Raw genomic sequence first — 16,642 nt, forward strand, 5'->3', positions numbered from 1 at the left:
ACTTAATTTTATTTTTTTTTTACTTATTTACTGTATTTTATCATTATCTATTTTTAGACTCCATTTTATCACCTCCTATTCTTATTTTTAGACACCATCTTTTAAGTTACTGCTCTATTTTATCCCAATTCAATTATTTCTAATTTAAAAAAAAAAAAAAAATTCTTTCGTAATCTCGTGTCATTTTATTTATTTAATCTATCACCGCTATATTTCCAAACACAATTTTTAATCTCTACGATAATTTATCTTTTAGACGTAATCCACTACACTAGTTTACTCTAATTAGTTCTTCTCTCATAAAATGTATATACATGTATATATGACATCTAATTTACATAAGGAAAACACGCTGCTCTCCCCCATCATTATATATAGCCCCAATCCTCCGACTCTCTCGTCAATGACCATCCCTCTTGAAGAAGCCCGCATAAATCGGGCGAAACGTTGAGTATCCAGGTCCTTCCACCTCCATTTTATTTCATATCGTCGGATGTAATCCAACTCAACAATCATATATATATATATATATATATATATATATATATATATATATATATATATATATATATATATATATTGATATCCTTCGGCTATAACCGAAACCAAAACTTATGAAAATTCTTAGTAAAATTATTTATGTAAAAAAAGATGACTTGATCGAAACCGAAACAAAAAACTTATAAAGAATTCTTGGTAAAATTAAGAAATTGAAGGCCATAGCAATGAAACGAAAATCACTTGGAAGGTGAAAGATGTAAGCGTTACACACAAAAGAACACACACGCTATCGTATTAATATATAGATTATTATTTTATTATTATTATTATTATTATTATTATTATTATTATTATTATTATTATTATTATTATCGGACTTGTGTAAGATACACGAAATGAGAAACACATTTAATCAACCAATATGTTTTGATAGAGCTCATATTTATAAAGGTAGCACAAGAATTAGTTTTGTGGCAGAATAACAATAACATGCACATGCGTGAGTTTTTTTTTTCTTTTTTAACGTTTCTATGCAAATAGTGTCCTACGTTTAGGGAATCAATATAACCTTTAACGGGTCTGATAACTCCTGATGTGATGGCCAAATGCAAATAGATTTGCAGCAACAGCAGAAAACGCGCATATGTAAATTAGAAAGTATGCGCGAGAAGAGGAAGGGGGGAAAATGAGAAAAAATGAAACACATGCTCGGGAGAAACAAAGTCGGTGTCACAGAGAATAGACGTGTAAAGACACAGACTAGAAATGGCCGGAATACTGGCGGCGTGGAGTCAGAAAAACGAAGTAGACAGCGAAGAAAATGGATGTGTAAATTCGAAGTAAGAAGTGGTTGGCTAATGCTGGCGTGCGGTCAGAAGAAATAGAAACGCGACCCAAGATAAAATGGACATATTGCAAAGAGAGACTTTTTAAGTGGTTTCGAAACAATGATAACGGCAATAAAATAATTTCTGTTGAAATAGAAAAAATAATTTCTGCTGAAATAGAAAAAAGCAAAATAAAATAAAAAAAATTTTTTTAAATAAATAAATAAATAAAATAAAAAAATAAAATAAAATAAAAAATAAATAATAAAATAAAAAAATAAAAAAATAATTTCTGTTGAAATAGAAGAAAAAACGACCCAGCTTGTTATTTATATATTTCTTGCCTTTATTTGTTTGTAACTGCATCTTGTTAAAATCTGATATTAAAAATAAATACATGTAAATGTTTCTTTTTTAATTCATTCAGAACTGATTATTATAATTAATAATGAAAACGGAGCCATATTTGTTGAAATTTTAGTTTCAAATGAATACACATTATACACCATCGTTTTCTCGCCCGATTCTCTGAGTCGCCTGACTTGCTGGAAATACTTTTATACAAGACACATTAAAGTTAATTTGCAAACTCCAAGATGCCTTGAAATTAAATCTATCTCCTCAACCATTATGCCAGGGGGGGGGAACAATTACCAATAATCTCCGATAAAATTAACTATTTTTCGTTGAGGGTTTGTCTTATTCCATTTATCTCGCATTTGCCTTACAGGAAAAAAAGGTGTCGGATAATTTTTTCCATTGGAATATAATAATCTACTGAAAAAAAACAAATCTCCTCAAGCACTTCTCGGAAAAAGAAATAACAAAATTATCGGGAATAATTCCTTAGAATGTATACTAGCATACACCCACGCATATATATGTGTGTGTGTGTGTGTGTGTGTGTGTGTGTGTGTGTGTGTGTGTGTGTGTGTGTGTGTGTGTGTGTGTGTGTGTGTCAGAATTATGTCAGCCCTTTTAAGAAACTTGTTTCTTATCGTTGAGCAAATTAAGTCGGTTAACTTAGCTCGTGCATAGATCGTCATATAATGATTAGATCGCTCTGACTGACGTTAAAAGCATTTAAAAGAATAAATGTTTGATTTCAACTGTATCTCTCGTGGTTGTCGGTAGTCGAGTGGTTCGGGTCCTTGCTAATGAAGCCAGACATGACGTCTGTTGCCAGGATTCGAATCCCTCAACCGGCGTTAATCGTGACACCTTGCACTGATAATTCCCGAAAGGATGAAACACTAGTGTTTGTAGGTATTTAATTATTATAGTAAATAATTATATATATATATATATATATATATATATATATATATATATATATATACTAGTGGAGGGCGGCCTTTGACTAATCGTAAAATACGCTTAAATATGATATTTCAATTTGTCTAGATCTCATATATAATACCATAAAACCAGAACTGTAGAATTCAAAACTGATGACGTTACTTATGCACAAATGTGACAAGCATATATACTCATTAAGAATTAAAAAATAAATTTTACAAAATGTATTACGATTTTTTTACATTTAGGCCCATTTTTCGACACCTTAAAAGCAATTTTAAACGAAAAAAGATCCATAAAAGAACGACCCTTAAAAATCCTATCATTTGAGACCCATGGAGCCGTTCTGCGATTTTTAGACATTTATGGGCATTTTTCGGGTAGCTAGTCACTAGTAATGTGGAGAAATAAAATACAAGTATAATATCTGAAAATATTTAATGTGTTTGTAAATTTTCAAAGGATATTTTTTGTTCTTTCTACAAACGAAGAATGGCTGTTAGAACTGAAAATACGTAATGCGTTTATAAAGAAGGATAGAAAAAGTGATATTTTTTCAAACGACACATTTTTTAAAATGTGTTCCGATTTTGACGGGAGCTGATTTGGAAGACGAAATATATACGAAATATATAAATAATTTGTTGTTTTTTTTATTATTTATTTCCATATTGGATTTCGTTGGAATAATATATCCATAATTGTCGTCAAATATACACTAAGACGTGTGTGCAAGATTGATATATAAATATCAAAACACGAATGTAGAGAAGTTGCTTTCGACGAAAATTACACGCTCTAAGCTACATAATGAAAACGTAAATATTTTCAACTCCGTTATTCTTATCCAGCATATAACTTTCTCAATCGAGAATATTTATAAATACACGAATTAAAAAATTGGCCGAATAATGAACACAAAATATAAAAAAGTGAATTTCCTAAAACTCTAAAATAGATGAAGAAAATTCGTAAACGGTTCCTAATTTTTGCAAACCGCAAAGTGTACAAGCACCTTGGGCGGTTAAAATGAGGAAATTATTTGGTCATAATTCACCGTGGGCAAAGCAAAACAATGATTATACATAATAAGATGAAGATGCTATCATCCTGCTGGCAATCATACGTTTCAGCTTTCGAATGAGTAGTTTTCCCTTATTCCTCATTCAAGTGATTGCTCACTTGCAAAAACTTGTGATGTTTTCCTCCAGTCTAAGTGCAGTAAATCTATACCAGTTTTCATAGTCATCTTGCACATTAGACCGCATTCCTACTAAAACAATTTGCTGTTAGGTACATGGGAAATGACTGTGAGTAAGTGCTTTACGACACAGACTGACAACCTTAATTTTCCAAGTTCGTTCCACAGAAACATGTTTCCTTAAAATGTTTGCAACCTTCACGTGACCCACTCCTGTTAATACCTTATATCATTTTAGAAATAATTCTAACTAGAAAGATATCAGTGAAACCAATGCCAACAATAAAATAATCCGATTCATTCGAAATGAATCATGATAAACAAAAAGAACAACAAGCAGCAGAAGGAAAGCAAAATAAAAATAGAAAAATACGATTTATAATTGAAGTTTTAAAACATTTTTCTAAAAAAATAAAAACAGAATTATTTTTAGATAAAGAAATGCTTGTAAAAACATGTACAATACAGGTTTATTACTCCTAATAATTGTTCATAAAAATCAAACTCCTTAATTATTTAGTTTTACCATAATAATATTTGTTTCTTCATGTGTACTGAACAGTGAACACTAGCACTCTCTAATACCAAACCATCAGTGACAATAGGAGTGTAAACATAGAATATATAAATATAAAAATAAATGGTGCTTAGACAGGTCTTCAGAAATGTTGAACGGATATCTTGCTGCTCAACTCCCTACTTAGAGTGTCCCCTATAGGCATGATCCCTTATTCACAGTTACCTCATAGTCTTAGTGGCAATGTGCCTTGTTTTGTTTGAATATGCATAATGATGTGTCTGATAAAAAAAAGAAATAGGAAAATATGAGTGTTGAGAAGAAGCCAGCAGCAGAATAAGTGCGATAGTGGTTAAGTGGTTAACGAGATACTTACTGATAATCTGAATATGCCAATTTCACATACAGTTTGTTTCATAGAAATATTTTCACTTAGGGATGTTGGCAACCTTCACGTGACCCACTCCTGTAAATAGCCGATATCTTTCTAGAAAGAACTCTAACTAGAAAAATATCAGGTAAACCAATGCCAACAATAAAATAATCTGATTCATTTGAAATGAATCATGCTCAACAACAACAACAACAAGCAGTAAAAGGAAAGCAAACTAAAGATAAAAATAGAAAATTAAGATTTATAATATGTACCACAAACAAGTGCTAAAAAAGATAAATATGGTAAAATTTCATCAAAACTAGCAGGGCTACCCTGCACTGCTAAAGCCATGGACATCAAATAGAAGATGTTAAATAGTGTTAAGTTTCTCACTGTTCCCTAGAATTGAGATTCCTTTTATTTTTTTCGCCATCATATTGAAAAAATAAATAAAACATAGGATGTCTTCAGAGTGCTATGCAAAGCACCAAATAAAATTAATGATGCATCGAAAGCACTACCGAAACTTAATTTTCCTCACCTCCTTTCTGTGTAAGAAAAATAACAATAGATAAGAAACGCTTAATTAAATCCGGAACAAGTATATTTCAATTTGAAAAACTGCGTACTCATGTCCTGGACTGTATCCATACATGATAACATTAAAAATTATGTTTACTTTTTGATAACATTAAATGATACACATGGATAATTTGTCTTCTAAAGGATGACTTTTTTTTTTCTGGGATTACTCTATAGAAGTCTATGCCAACTTTATACGGGATTTCCTTGTATTTTTTGTTAATTTTTAGCTGGACATACTAACATACAAACACACTATCTGTTGCATAGCTGTCTGCACAACGAGTGTATAATATATGTGCATATTTATAAATGCCTCTGTTATTTTTTAGTGGGTATCACGTATAGATATATTCAGTTAATATTAATGTAATGTTCTCTTTCATTAAGTAGTCGACTGCGAGAGAATGGTGAAGAATGGTTAGGAATGATTATAACGACCGTTTTTTTTTGTTTTGTTTTTTTTTTTTTTGCTTACAGGAGTCGCCACTTATCAAGGCCCGAAGAATACTCGAGTATAATAGTTAATGAATATAAGGGGGTAGTGTAGTAATCATTAATTGTGTAGCTTGGGAAAAATTTGTTTATATTGGACTTGAAGACAGCCATATTTTAATCGGTCATGAAGCAGGCCAGGGGAACAGTGTTTCACAGCCGGACAGATATAGAGAAAAAGCTTTATTTATAGAATCTGCGTTTAGATTTAGGCACAGATAGAGAGTAGGGTAAATTGTTGGTAGTGGTTGTAGCTCGTCGAATGTTTATTTATGAAATTTTGGCAAGGTGGAACATAGATTGGAACTAAGACGAGCACTTGTCATAGAAATAACGGTAGAGTACCTAGCTGCAATGCCTTCCCACGGGACAGAGTTAGACACCAGGGTTTTTTTTTAACGTAGAGAAAAGGAATAAAAAATAAAAATTATCGCAGTTGTGAAGGATTTCTCCTTTGCTGACAGAGAACAAGAAACTGGAGTGCAGCATCTGAAGAACAGATACTATAATTTGATCTTAGCCCGAAGGACAGGCTAGAAACATCACTTCTGTTTAAGGGAAGTTGCATGGAAGAGGAATGGGTAAGACCTTATGTGTTTAGAAGCCGGTTTTGAACTCTATTTAAACAAGATACGGCGCGTCGAGCAGATGTGACAACAGTATTCCATTTATGGGCGTATTTGGCTCTTCTATAGATAGAAGATTTTATCGAGAGTGAGATACGTACTAGAGTGGTAGAATGGTCCTACTATTTTTTCAGCGATGTTGGCAACAGATTTGATGTATGTGTTCCATTTATGATGAAGATTGAGGGTTAGTCTCAGATTCTACAGTAACTGAACACATCTTTAAGATTCAGTTTATTATATTTGATTATGTTCTTTTTTTTTCTTAGAATTTTAGGCCGCATCCCCGAGTATTTTTTGGTCCAATCTATGAAGGATCAAGTATATCTCACTTGTGAAGTATTTATTTTTGTTTATTATGGTACTATGTAACATAGTTTCTAAGAATTTTCCTTATAATCATTGTTGTGGCTGTAAAGAAGTATAACCAGAAAAAGGAATATAATATAACCAGAAAAACATAATAATTAATAATAAATTAATATAAAATAATGATCATAATAAAAATATATTGTAATGTCTATATCTAATACTAGCGGGGGTACTCGGCGTTGCCCGGCGGTGGTGAGGTTTGGGAAGTAAATCAAACAATAATAAAGTGGAAAAGAACGAAACAACCCTGTTTAAATGTTAAAACTCTTGTCACTATAACCACTACTCTACGATCTCGTCAGCTAAGTAACGTCGTTTTCCTTTTCTAATTCAAGAAATAATGTTTTTCGCGCATGTGCGTTTGGCTAAATTGCCATGAAGGAACGATTTTTTGCTAACCTCTCTCATTGCGAACGTTGATTTCTATAGGAAGCAATTGACCGTTTTTTTTTTTCCTAATTTTCACATATTATTCGACCAAGACATCGCTCTTTCAAACAGTACCGGTTTCAATCTGGTCCGATGTCGTTGAGAACGGTTTTAGGCAAACATACATACATACAACATATAGGTGAGATCTATATAATAGATTAAAGCATTGTCTGCATGTAAAATATGATAATATCCGCAGATTTATAACACATACATATATAATCAACTGCATGGCAAGAAAAATACTGAAGCGTTCTACCCAGGAGTAAATAGAAAGTTCCGTTTTAAATTATGTGCAGATTCCTTAGTCGACAGAAAGATTCCCGAGTTCGAGAGAATTTTTTTCGAGTTCGACAAAATACACCTGAAAAGTGATCAGATATTACATCGGTGAAACATTGTGAGTATAATACTCAAGATAAAAATAGTAGTTCGCATAATACTCATAATAGAACTTATCAATCCTCATCTAAAAAAAATCAGAAATATGTTAGGGTTTATGTTCCTTGATAGAAGCGCTGGTTGAGCTTGAATACAATAAATACGTATTATATACGTTTGAAAGCAAAAACAACGCATTATTACAAAATAAACAGATATTTATTTTGTTTGAAATTTATATTGAAATTTATAAATATATTTCGAAGATACACTTCAACATCAGTATGTCTTTCTTTTGTTTTTGTCATGTTGTTGTTGGAGCATTGAATCAGTAGAAGTCCGTTTATTGTTTTTACGGTGGTCTTTTAAAATATGAGAACGGTGCGTTGATCACACGGAATTCACGTTAGGGTTTATGTTCCTTGATAGAAGCGCTGGTTGAGTTTGAATTGACTTCTACTGATTCCATGTTCAAACAACTATTTATTCAGGAATTTTTTTTTTCTGAATCTATTTTTGATCGATCGCCGGCTTCGGTCTATTTTGTTTATATATTTTTTCAATGGAATTTTGCCTACTCTTACACTTATTTTCACAATGAAACCTTTTTTTTTTTCAATTAACTCATGTTTTATTTTACCGGTTGATACTTTCTCTTTTTAAAAAGTTTCAGACTACAATGTTTTCAAAACATTGTAAATGGAGACGTTATGAAAAAAATCAAATAGTACTTTGTCAAGTAATAAGGGACTAATACAAATCAGCATTGTTTTGCCAAGAAGTAAAACTTTAGTTCTCTCAGAATTTCAATAAATTTGAGAAAAATATTTAGAAAGATCTACTCGTGTAATATACGCCGCTTAATACTGAGACCTTACTCTGGTAAAAGTTATGTTCATTAGTTGGAATTTCGGGAGTATTACATTAAGTACGTGTCGAAACGACCTTGCAGCTAACGGAGATAGACTCAATTAAGCTTAGACAAAATGTGCTGGAAGTAGTATTCCATAAGAAATTGCATCATGTGTTCTTAACGGGGTAGTTGGAGGGGGGGGGTCCAAACCAAACGTGTCCGACAATGTATAAAACTCAGAGAATATTTCCCAAAACTATCCGTTTGTCGATCATTTTTAAGTCTAAATAAAAAAAGCAAGAAAGAATTCATCTTGGCTTATATTTTAGACGAAATTAATTTTAGCATCTTGCTTAGTCTCTCCATCCTTTTCTCTCCACAATAAAACCTTTGAAACTGCAACGACTCTCCATTGTTCCATGTATGAGTTTTATTCGCCTAAATTAAACAGCCGATTAAGAGCCAATTGATGACATAACTCTATAGATCAACGGTCAGAAACACGGAAAAGCGACAATAAAAGATGCTGACTGTAACGCATGTACGTAAAAAAAAAGTTTTATTGATTGGTTTGTAGTTCTTTATCTTCCACTAACCATAACACGAGCGTAGTGAGTTCATGTCTTTGTGAAACATGTTTGTGTGCTCCCCGTCGTTAAATGTTTTGCTATTTATTGAAGTGTTACAACTGCATTCTAACAAAGTGAGAAAGTATATTTAGACATTACACCAGTTATATTACGGAAATTCTAAAAATGTAAACAGAAACAATAAATCTTTAATTAAATATTTAGGAATCAGGAATTTCGAACAGAATCAACAATTGTGTCGGAATCGGGAATTTAGGACCGGTGCTAGTGTAAATGCTACCAAATACAGTTAACATTTAAAACGTTAAGAACGCACCCGTGAGTCAGACACCGATGATCAGTATGCAAGTCTCCTAGACCTTTTTCTCACAACTTGCCCTGAGCTATGTTCATCTTCCGTTCTGTCCCCACTGAGATCTTCGGATCACTCGGTTGTCTCTGTTAAAATAAAAACAAAATGTAATAAGTCCTCCGATATACCTATCCATCGTACAGTATATCGACACTCTATGGCTGACTGGGATAGCTTTCGTACATTTATATCAGATCTGCCTCTGCGTTCCATGTTTAAAAAGAACGTGTCCTCCATAATATCAGACCTGATAGAATGGTTAATTGTAGGTATAGACCGCTTCATACCCTCCAAACATTTACAGTAAAAACCTTACATCAAGCCGTGGTTCTCCCCAGAATGTTCTGCTGCCGTTGCGCACATAAATCACTTTTTCCATTACTTCCAACGTAATAGATATATTGAAATTAAAGCCGCCTTCCGGACAACCAGCAACCACTGTACAAGAGTATTAAAGAATGCGAGAGAGTTGTATGGTCAGTCCGTCAATTTCAAAGTAGCTGAACAGATACAAATAACAAACAGGGTTCTGAATAGAAGTGTGTGCTCTATCCCAACCATCATTAATGAACCCGGGGTAATCTCGTCAGCATTGGACAAAGCCAAACTATTTGCTAAAAACTTTGCAGCTATTTCTACCCTATGTGATCAGGGCCGCCAATCCACCATATTTTCTCCTGTGTCTGAAAACTAGCTATACGACCTACAAATATATGTGCGTGATGTTGCCAAGTTAATCAAAAACCTCGATTCCAGTAAAGCAACTGGCCTGATGGCATTCCTATTCTGAAAAAAGCTCCAACCAGACCTAGCTACCATACTTACAAAGCTGTTTGAGCATTATCTTAAGGAGAATTGCTTCCAAACACCCTGAAACCCCTCATCAATATGTCTCGTAATTAACAATTCGGGTGATTGGTCATCTCCCTCTATATTCAGACCAACCAGTCTCCTGTGCGTAATGAGTAAGTTGCTGGAATCTGTGTTGAATAGAGAATTAGTCAAGCACCTCAGCAAAAATAACCTCCTCGGTTACATGCAATATCGTTTCTGTTCTGCTAGATTTACAGCAGATATGCTAACAGTTATATCTCATAGGATAAGCGAATCTCTCAACGAAAGCTTCCTTTCTAGAGCAATTGCCCTTGACATATCAAAGGTCTTTTTACGGTATGACATAAAGGTCTACTCCACAGGATCTCTAGCTACGGTGTAGCTGTAAATCTTTTTTCAATTAATAAATCATTTCTCTCTGATAGATTCATAAGAGTAGTGGTTGATGGGCAGAAATCAGAAGGTCACAATATTAATGCTGGAGTCTCTCAGAGGTTCATCCTGGGCCCAGCGCTTTCCCTGATCTACATCAATGATCTTCCAAATTGCAACCTAAGATCATTCGTAGACATTTATGCTGACAACACTACTATCTATGACAACACTTTAAAGGCCGTAAACGGCCAAATTCCCTCTGATTCTCTCTCCTCTGATCTTAATCATGTGGTGCAATGGGGAAAGAGGTGGCTGATTAATTTTAATGCATTTTAAACCAAGCTCCAATCTTTCTATCATCAACGCTCTGACCTCCGTCTGGCATCAATTGAAACGAATGGCTTTTGATTTGGGGAGGCTCCATGTTTTGACAATCTTCTGCGTCTGGCCTTTACTCCTAATCTTAGATGAAACACGCACATCAAATTCGTTGCTAAGGCTACCAGAAAAATGTGGGGTCGTTCTACCGCTTTAGTAGATATCTCACTATTTATGCAATTCTCTACCTGTATATGAACTAAGTATGTCCAAGGATGGAGTACTGTTGCTACGTCTGGGCAGGATAAGCTGCTTCTTGCAGCTTAACCTGTCTTGACAAAGTTCAAAATATAATTTGTCCTTAAGCTGCAACCTCTTTACCACAGAAGAGACGTTGCGGGCCTGTCTCTGCTTTATCATTATTTTCATTGCAAATGCTCGTGTGAGCTTCAATCTATGATCATCCATTACCTAGCTTTCACGAAAAACACTCGTCTAACTGAAACCACTATCAATTATTTCCCGCACTCTTAATCGGTTCCTAAAACAAAACGTAGATTCCATGAACAAAGCTATTTCTTAGAACTACACGCCTTTGGAACTCTCTTCCATTTTTCTGCTTTCCAACTGACTACACTATGGTCGTCTTCAAGTTCAATGTGAACAAGTTTTTGATGAGCCATCCCCTTAAGTAATCAAATTTACCAAATTCTCACTACTAACGATTACTACGACATTTTTTCCATTGACTGCTGTACACTCTTTTACTCTTATCATTGAGTGGCCTCTGGGCCTTGATAAGTGGTTACTCCTTTGTAAAAAGCATTAATTGTTTTTCGTAAACTCCTTACAAATGATTCAAATAATATACTTGTTTTCGAAGAAACCGAAATGCATTGTTGTGGATTTAATTTCGTAATTCAATTATTTTTAAACATGATTTTGAAAAATTATATTGGATAATGATTCTAGTGTATTTTTGATTTTAATGCAGGAGTGAGTTAAAAAAAAATAATTTGCAAGTCACGTAGAAGCGAGAAAAGCATATACACGTTTATAAACACAGGAAAAGTAGTCATGATATTTTTAGTATGAAGATAGATTTTATGGATGATCCTAATGACCACAATCGTATCCAATTGAAATATCATTATTCTTAGTATCAGCCATTACTTAACTAAAAACAAGTCTACAAATGTCAATGATATTCATTATTTATTCACGGTGTTTCCGTATTTATAAAAAGAAAAAAAACTTCATCGTTGTACGAAAACTGATGCAGGTTTTCTGTTGGTTTTTATTTTTTTTTTTATTTTTATTTTTTTTAAGCCCGCATAATGCGAGTTTCAATGTTCATTTTCTGGAACCACATAACATATTTATTCTCCCCCTTCGTTTTACTACCATTACTATCATAATCAGCAGTAGTAGTAGTAGTAGTAGTAGTAGTAGTGGTGGTGGTGAAGAAGAATTTCTCATTTCTTTTAGCGATTTTATTCTAATTGTTCTTCATAGTATTTTAATGTCCATATTGTTGGAACAAATAACACATTTATTCCTCATCTTCATTTTGCTGCTACTATTATTACCATTTATTATTACCATTATTTATTATTATTATTATTATTATTATTATTATTATTATTATTATTATTATTAAAAGAGAATTTCTTATTTCTTTTTTGCGATATGCTTCTAATTTTTGTCCATAATGTTTTTAAAACGGCAGTAATGAAACTTCCTGTACCAAATGGATGCAGTTCCGCAGTTTAGTTTATTCATTTACGTTTAGTACTTAGATAAGTCGTATTATATCCTTTTGTCCTGGGAATGCATGCGCCTGTCAATAGCACAAACTTCACAAAAGATTACGCATTAAAGTCTCAATTGTGCAAATGCATATCTTCATGGATGCGAAAGAAATCGAGACGAATCCATGTTCTTTTCAGTAGAACCCTTCTTCAATCAAACTTCCAGAATCTCGTTGACTCAATATTTATGATTCTATTTTAATATAAAAGTATAACAAATCAAATCGATCTATTTTGTAGTTATTATATATGTTTTTCATTTACTTTCTTTTTTTGTAGTTAGTATATATGTTTTTCATTTACTTTCTTTTTTTATAGTTAGTATATATGTTTTTCATTTACTGTCTTTTTTGTAGTTAGTATATATGTTTTTCATTTACTGTCTTTTTTGTAGTTAGTATATATGTTTTTCATTTACTGTCTTTTTTTGTAGTTAGTATATATGTTTTTCATTTACTGTCTTTTTTTATAGTTAGTATATATGTTTTTCATTTACTTTCTTTTTTTATAGTTAGTATATATGTTTTTCATTTACTTTCTTTTTTGTAGTTAGTATATATGTTTTTCATTTACTTTCTTTTTTTATAGTTAGTATATATGTTTTTCATTTACTGTCTTTTTTGTAGTTAGTATATATGTTTTTCATTTACTGTCTTTTTTGTGGTTAGTATATATGTTTTTCATTTACTGTCTTTTTTTGTAGTTAGTATATATGTTTTTCATTTACTTTCTTTTTTGTAGTTAGTATATATGTTTTTCATTTACTTTCTTTTTTTGTAGTTAGTATATGTTTTTCATTTACTTTCTTTTTTATAGTTAGTATATATGTTTTTCATTTACTTTCTGTTTTGTAGTTAGTATATATGTTTTTCATTTACTTTCTGTTTTGTAGTTAGTATATATGTTTTTCATTAACTTTTTTTTTGTAGTTAGTATATATGTTTTTCATTTACTTTCTTTTTTGTAGTTAATATATATGTTTTTCATTTACTTTCTTTTTTGTAGTTAGTATATATATATTTTTCATTTACTTTCTTTTTTGTAGTTAGTATATATGTTTTTCATTTACTGTCTTTTTGTAGTTAGTATATATGTTTTTCATTTACTTTCTTTTTTATAGTTAGTATATGTGTTTTTCATTTACTTTTTTTTTAATAGTTAGTATATATGTTTTTCATTAACTTTCTTTTTTGTAGTTAGTATATATGTTTTTCATTTACTTTCTGTTTTGTAGTTAGTATATATGTATTTCATTTACTTTCTTTTTTGTTGTTATTATATATATTTTTCATTTACTTTGTTTAATTGTAGTTATTATATGTGTCTTTCATTTACTGTCTTTTTGTAGTTAGTATATATGTTTTTCATTTAATTTCTTTGTGTAGTTATTATATATGTTGTTCATTTACTTTCTGTTTTGTAGTTAGTATATATGTTTTTCATTTACTATCTTTTTTGTAGTTAGTATATATGTTTTTATTTACTTTCTTTTTGTAGTTAGTATATACTTTTTTGTTTTCTTTCTTTAACAGTAGGAGGCACATTTATTAAAACGAATGGTTCGTAAGTTAGATCCACCTCCATCCTTTATAGATCGAAATTTACTTACAACAGAGATTCTTTGTATAAAAAATTTCTTATTTATAATAAAGACAGATGTGTATTTGTATGTAAATAAATGTAATATATCAGTCCTGTCACACAAAAGTAGGCGCGTTAAAAACGTGTATTTTTCTATCGTCTGGGTAGAATCAGTTAAGTAATGAGATAAGTGTAAAAATATCAAGTCAAAAGCAATGGCCAAAAACTTTATCTGAAAGTACTTCTTTTAAACCCATCGGCCTAACGTTCACAGGAAACATGAATTGGAACAATTACATTGAGAGCATTGCCAGGACCGCTGCAAGAAAGGTAGGTTCTCTCTACCGTGCTAAAAAGCTACTAACGCCCGAAAGCATATGTACCTCTATAAGGCCACCATTCTCCCATGTATGGAGTATTCTTATCATAGTTGGGCTGCTGCATCTGCTACTAGTCTCTCACTCCTAGACAAAGTTCAAAAGAGAGTCGCCAAGCTGATAGGTCCTGAACTGTCATCTAAGCTTCAGCCTCTGTCCCATCGATGAAATGCAGCATCCCTCTCTCTGTTCTATAAGTACTTTAATGGTGAATGCTCCGACGACCTGCAAGCACTTGTACCCCCTTGACGTAAATACCCCCGACAAACCCGACAAGCAGAAAAATCCCACCCCTTCACAGTTGAGATCCCTACATGTAAGTGAGCCTTCTCTTCCAGTAGTTTCTTCCCCAGAACCGCTAGACTTTGGAATCCCTTCTGGGTTCCTGCTTCCCCAACTGTACTGACATGCAGATGTTTAAGTGTAACGTGAACCGACATCTTGCTGCCCAACTCTCCACGTAGTATCCGTGTAGCTTATGTCCCTGATAGTAGCCCCCTACATCAAAGTGGCAATTTGCCTTGTTTGAGGTGAAAATGTAATGTTAGAAAAAAAAATTCAGACAATCCCTGCTGTCTGAAAAGAATTCGCAAAGCTTTTTTTCCTTAGCTTATGAAAAATTATATAGCTTATGAAAAATTATATAGCTTATGAAAAATTATATAGTCAAATTAGAAATTAAAAATAAACTAAAACTAATGTACAAAATATTTAACGCTTTTATTTTGCAATTTTACCCCATTTTTGACCCCTTAAACAATTTTAGCCGGCTAAAAACTCATAAAAGAACAGCCTGTAAAAATTTAATTTCAGGCCTCTAGCGCCACCCAGCGACTTTTAGTATCGGGGAAGATAGAGTTTGAAAATATGAAAATAGACAAACAGACAGATCTACAGACAGAACGACAGACATATAGACAGACATATAGCCGTTTATACATTAGATTTATGAATAGAAATATATTACGTGGAAGGAATTTGTGAGAACTCACTTTCGAAGAATCAATCTTGAGTTAAACCTGCTGAATAACTTTACTGAAACCTCACAAATGCACAAATCTCTAATGGGTTTAATAACGATGAGATTCACTAGATAAAGATAAACACACCGAAGCAAGCAATGCGATCACTAAGTATAATGTACATCTATGCACACCTACTATATATAAGCATGTGCATCTTTCATATAGCAGCATAAATGGATCTACACTAATAGCAAATTGAATTTTAGCACTTTTTCAAATCGGAAATTTATTGAAATCTCCATTGTTTGTGCAAAACAGACGACAACCTTAATAAGAAAAGGAACGTTTCTTTATATATAAGTGTATATATGATTGTGTGTATATCTATCTATCTCTTGATTTTCTTTATATATATATATATATATATATATATATATATATATATATGTGTGTGTGTGTGTGTGTGTGTGTGTGTGTGTGTGTTGTGTGTGTGTGCGCGTGTGTGTGTGTGTGTGTTCAAGGAACAAGGATGAGTGTCACAGATAAGGAAGACATTTTTTGATAGCATAAATAGGTTAGCCAAATTAATCTTGAACAGGAAACTAGATCAAATATTCGGAACATTTTTGAAGAAAAGTGCCTAATTGAAGGCGAAGAAATTAACGCATTTGGCCAATTTTTCGATATTTGTCGTTCGGAGGGTCGTGCTTCAAAATCATACTGATCTCGTGAAAATTTATATAATAGATAAACTTTTATTTCTTCTAATACATTTTACCAAGAATCATTTATAAGTTTTGGTTTCGGTTTCGATTATATCTGTTGGCACTCAAGTCATCTATGCTTGTATAAATAATTTTACTAAGAATTCTTCATAAGTTTTAGTTTCGGTTTCGATTTTAGATTCGGTTTATGATCGGGCTCAAAAATTGAGTTGCTTGGGTTTAATATTACGTCAAAGAAATTAACTTTCAGTT

The sequence above is a fragment of the Euprymna scolopes genome, chromosome 1 (genome assembly GCF_053919585.1).
Source record: "Euprymna scolopes isolate OS-2025 chromosome 1, ASM5391958v1, whole genome shotgun sequence".
Taxonomy (NCBI): domain Eukaryota; kingdom Metazoa; phylum Mollusca; class Cephalopoda; order Sepiida; family Sepiolidae; genus Euprymna; species Euprymna scolopes.